Below are 6,002 nucleotides of genomic sequence, written 5' to 3'. Positions count from 1 at the left end.
GCAGAGAAAAAAAAGTCCTACAACTCCCAGCATTCCTCAGCCAACCATGTAAGATGGGGAATACTGGGAGTTGTAGGACTCCGCCTCCCCCGGCCTAAACACGCATAGGATTATGTCTTAATATACCTGCAGCAGCATTCAATGTCCAATCTTTACTCCCAGGTAAATACCACGATATTCAGTGGAACTTAACCCCAAGTGTGCATAGGATTGCAGGCTTAATAACATGTTTTGACCACCTGCCATGCAGCCTACGCCTGTCCAGATGTACTAGAAAATATAGTCCCATCTAATGCGATTCCTAGCATGATTTACTCAAATGTAAGTCCAGCATTCCTTGAGACTTTGTAAGCTTTAGGGTTATCCCTGGCAGGGCTCCTGTGCCTTGAACTGCAGCCTGACCCACAGGTGAGTCCTATCTCCATGTGGGGTGGGGGTGGGGGGAGGAAAACATTTTCTTTGCAAGATGTGTGCTTAGGATAGCTATTAAAGGCACAGTTATACCACACGGGGTGTGTGTGTGTGAGAGAGAGTCAACAACCCCTGGTTGTATGTCTACACACTGGAAAGTCGGTAGCAATACCTCCCTCCTAAGTAACATGATCACAAACATTTGAACCACCAAGTTTATCACAAGTGTAATATGAACACACAAACATACATTCTTGGATTTCCCTGAAAATTCTAATTATAGCAACCAAACACACAAAACTAGGTCACTGAGGTCATCCGAGGGTCTGCTCCTGGTGGTCCCACATAGATCCATCCTCCAATTGGAGTCCACCAGGGGAAGAGCCTTCAGCGTGGTGGCCCCCCTCCTGTGGAACTCCCTGCCTCTGGAGGTCAGGCAGGCGCCAACTTTGTACTCCTTTCGGCGCCTCCTGAAAACATCTTTATTCCAAGAAGCCTTTCTGTATCAGATTGAGGTCAGATAAAAGGAAGGACTTCTTCACACAGCGCACAGGTAAACTCTAGAATTCACTACCACGCGGTGTAGTGATGGTCACCAGCCAGAAGTCACTGTATTTGCGTCTTTTAAAATCTGTTTTAACTGTTTTATTCTGTTTTTATTTTCATTTTATCTTGTCCACCGCTCCGAAATTTTTAATGGGGAGCGGTATATAAATATTGTAAATAAATAAATAAAACTAGGGGGTGAACAATGAAGGCAATATTTATGTCTTTATTGGCATTTATACACCTCTGTCCTTTGTAAACATTTGCTTCAGGGTAGTTTACAACGCTCTCCCCTAAAGCACAACTCTGGCCTGCTTGCATTGGCTACCCTGTACATTTCTGAGCCCGATTCAAGGTGCTGGTTTTAAACTATAAAGCCTCAAGACCCCAATACCTGACAGAACGCCTCTCCTAACATGAACCTACCTGTACCCTACCCTCAACATTATTTATTTATTTATTTATTTAATTACATTTATATACCGTTCCACAGCCGAAGCTCTCTGGGCGGTTTACAACAATTAAAAATAGTAAACATTAAAAGTATACAAAAATTTAAAAAACATAAAAACAGTATAAAAACAACAGTATCCATTTAAAAACAACAATTCTGGGGTCCATTAAAAACAAACTTAACGTTGTTAAATGCTGTTAAAATGCCTGGGAGAAGAGAAAAGTCGACCTGGCGCCGAAAAGATAACAACGTTGGCGCCAGGTGAGCCTCATCGGGGAGATCATTCCACAGTCGGGGGGCCACCACTGAGAAGGCCCTCTCCCTTCTTGCCATCCACTGAGCTTCCCTCAGAGTAGGCACTCGGAGGAGGACCTTAGATGTTGAGCTTAGTGTACGGGTAGGTTCATGTCGGGAGAGGCGTTCCATCAGGTATTGTGGTCCCAAGCCATGTAGGGTCTAAGGTCCTCCTCTAAGGACATCTAAGGTCCTCCTCCGAGTGCCTACTCCGAGGGAAACTTGGAGGATGGCAACAAGGGAGAGGGCCTTTTCGGTGGTCCCTCCCCCCCGCCAAATTATGGACCGATCTCCCTGATGAGGGACTGACTCTGTATAATTCAGATCAGATAAAAGTAAGGACTTCTTCACACAGCGCACAGGTAAACTCTAGAATTCACTACCGCAAGGCGTAGTGATGGCCACCAGTTTGGATGGCTTGAAAGGGGGTGGTGGTGGATAAATTCCTGGAGGAGAAGACTATCAATGACTATAGTCCTGATGGCTAAGTGCAACCTCCAGTATCAGAGGCAGTAAGCCTGTATACACTAGTTGCTGGGGAACATGGGTGGGAGGGTACTGTTGCACCATGCCCTGTTTGCAGGTCCCTGGCTGACCGCTAGTTGGCTACTGTGTGAACAGAGTGCTGGACTTAGGTCAGTGGTTCCCAAACTTTTTCAGGTCACCGCCCCCTTGGTTCCACAAACTCATGCCCAGTGCCCCCCTACCCTACACTATCAAAATCATTATTCAGAACAGCGGTTTTCAACTACTCACTAAGGAAGATAATAACAATAAAATTCAAAACAGCAACAATTAATTTAATATTTATTCAAAATCCAAAGCACTCGCCGTAGGCTTGCCGTGGGAGGGAGGGAAAAGAGAGCGAACGGCTCTGTTTTGCACCCGGCGTGGCGTGGCACACCAAACAGGGTTTGTCTCTTCATTAGGGTTTTGGTGCTTTTGAAACATTTCAATTCACTGTTAAAAGGACTCTTCTTAAACGGTATTAATACATGTGTGGATTCTTCCCCTATATGGCTTGGGACCAAACTACCTTCTCCCATAAAAATGTCCCTGGGTTTTAAGACCTTCTGGAGAGGTGCTTCTCAGAAAAGACCACCTCGAGTGCCCCCCTGCCACCCCTTGCCTCTTACGGCCCTCCTATGCAATCCCACCACCCCCAAGGGGGCAGTACCGCCCACTTTGGGAACCACTAACTTAGATGGACGCTTGGCCTGATCCAGCAGGGCTCTTCTTATGTTCTTAAGTCATTTTCTTACGCTCCTAGCTGGGATGCCTCCGATGAAAAAAAACCTCTCTTTTGGTTGCCACCTGCCTGAAGTCCAGGGCTTCCATGGAAAGTCTTAACTTTTGATGTGGGGGGCAGCTGATCCTTTAAAGTACCTGGGTTCCAAGCCGTGGGCTCTCTGTCCTCACAAGGAGGCTTACAATACTATGAACACACAATTAAACACACACACACACACGCACACACTAGTATCAACAGCTGCTGCTGCTAATTTTAAAGCACAAAATGCACAGTGGAACAAATGAGTCTTCAGGGTTTTCTTAAAAAGCCAGTAGTGTTGAGACCGTACGTATCTCCTTGGAGAGAGAGTTCCAAAGGTATGGGGCCACCACTGATAAAGCCATATCGCTCGTACCCACCAAACTAATGCTTCTTGCTGATGGGACAGAGAATAGGATCCCCAATCCTGATAGTAGTGCTTGGGGGGCAGGGGGGGGGATTAGGCTCAGATAGGAGTAGGCTCGGTTCTTCAGATGACGTGGGCCCAAACCGTTTGGGGCTTTAAAGCAGCCTTCCTCAACCTGGGGCGTTCCAGATGTGTTGGACTACAACTCCCAGAATGCCCCAGCCAGCTGGCTGGGGCATTCTGGGAGATGCAGTCCAACACATCTGGAGCGCCCCAGGTTGAGGAAGGCTGCTTTAAAGGGTGAAACCAGTACCTTGAATTGTGCCTGGAAACTAACAGTCAGCCAAAGTAAACGAAGTAATATGGTTTGAACGCCTACGTCCAAATGTTCTAGCTGCCCCATTCTGTACTAGTTGCAAGAGCTTTAAAGGTCAAAAGCAGCATCTTATTTTGAGCTTGGAAACTTTAAGTTTCTCCCCAGAGTCTTAGCAAAAGACCAACATACCTATTATTTTCACTTTTCGCATTTCCGCACAAATGGGCTCAAAGGGGCACGGAACGCAAGGAGAACGGCAAGACACAGCAAAGCGACGAGGCCATAAACAGCCTGCCGACAACCCATTTCAAAATATAATATAGCAATTTTCAGATGAACTACCAGATTCTATGCTTTTGGAATGATTTTTTTTTTATCATCCCGCTCCCCCCTGCAATATATCAAAATCTGCATTTTAAAAAGTCCCTTCTTTTGAATATCATTTTAAAGGTCTTGCATCTAAAGATTGTTTTGATATTAAAGTGCCGCCTCCTACAAAGTAATATTACTGTGAGCTACGTTGAGTTTTCTGGCATTCCAAAGACTGAAATGTTAAGAACACTGAGATTTGAAAAATGTAGACAGGTCCAACAATTGCATTTTCGATTTAAACGAGAACGAAAGAACTTCTGGATGTGGGGAATAAAGTCTGACATTGACAAATCCACTCTGGGGCTGATTTATTTTCTATTCTCAGGAAAGGAGAGTTTCAATTGCCTCTGACAAAGCTCTTGAGAAAGTGAATTATCTCTGTTCTTATAGAAGGTGACCCACATTGAGGGATTGGCGCGGTAGCCACACAAAGATATTCTGAGCGAGAGCTTGAACCCGCAAAATATTAGTGTCGCTTTGCAGGAGTCTTGTTTGTATGAGGCATCTTTCTCCAAGTTGGTGCCCTCTGGATGTGTTGGACTACAACTCCCATAACCCCCATCCAGGACAGCGAGTGATGGTGCTGGCTGGAGGTGATGGGAGTTGTAGTAGAACACATTCCTCCAGGTTGGGGAAAGCTCACATGAGACTGCAGAATCTGAGCTGTCACTTGACACTAAGTTGATGGTTCCTTTGCTCAGGGTGCAATCTGCTTACCAACCAGTAAGCTCCGTTGAACTTAATGGGGCTTCTACCTGAATAGGCATGTATAGGACTGCAAGGTTAGCAGCTGTTATTAATTCAATGGAACCCACTTCCAGGTAAGCATGGACAATTGCCCTGGATAGCCGAACGTCCACTCCAGAAAGTTGCCCAGCTCCCCAAAGGCATAGATTCCTGAGGCCATGGTTTCCTGTGAACACCTGCGTATCTTTGCTCTCAGAGACTCCCAGGCAGTCCTCAATCTAAAGGCAGGGCTGGTGCCAGACTATTTTGCACCCTAGGCAAGGTGAGCTACTTTCAGCCCACCCACCCCAAAATGCCAACTTTGATTTTTAAGAACATATGTTTCCTGGAAAAAACAAGAAGCACAAAACTTGAAACTGCTAAATTTATTTTAAAGTGCAAGAAATACATCATGCCAATTATAGCAAACAAATTGGAAAGGAACATCTATGGGTCTAAAATGCATTATTTAATAGGAATATCACCTCCAAATCATCCCCCCCAACTCACACACGCACGCGCACACACACTCAGCATCACTCACTCCAAACAAACACACACATGAACACATGCATTCACTCAAAGACCCCATGATGCACCCCATTCACCCATACATTCTCTCTCTCTCTTCCGGGCGCGTTCTGGAAGTCCAAACATGGAGCTGCCCCACCCCCATCCCAGCGTCCCTGGCTTTGCTTCGGCTGGGCAGGCGTGGGGCGCCATCTCGCCCGCCCAGGCCCAGCTGAATCCTTGGGCCGGCTCACAGCCAACGCGTGTGCATGCTGTGCTGCCCTGGTGCCCCTCATAGCTTGGCGCTCTAGGCTGAGTGGCCTCTATGGTAGCACCGGCCCTGTCTAAAGGGACGCTACTCACTATGCAAGTTCAAAACTTTATTTTGCTCACACAGCACACGCACCATACAGTAAAGCCACATTTCTCTCTCTCTCTCTCTCTCTCTCTCTCTCTCTCTCTCTCTCTCTTCTTTCCTAAATGTCTACACTGCCCAATAGCCAAAGTCCTCTGGGCAGTTCACCAAAGTTAAAACTCAAAATGACAACGTGATTAAATATAAAACCTTTAAAAGTTTAAAGCTGAATAAAGCCAGAAAGTAAATCTGCAGCAGTATTATATATACAACCCATTTAAAAACAAAACTGAAGGGCTAAAAAGCCTGTTGTGGACTTAAAGGACTAACAATAAAAAGACCGAAAAGTAAAGGCTGACCTCTGCTTAGCAGCTACCTGCC

This window comes from Elgaria multicarinata, chromosome 18, assembly GCF_023053635.1.
Source record: "Elgaria multicarinata webbii isolate HBS135686 ecotype San Diego chromosome 18, rElgMul1.1.pri, whole genome shotgun sequence".
NCBI lineage: Eukaryota > Metazoa > Chordata > Lepidosauria > Squamata > Anguidae > Elgaria > Elgaria multicarinata.
The sequence above is the reverse complement of the archived record's forward strand: the minus strand, read 5'-3'. Positions refer to the sequence as shown.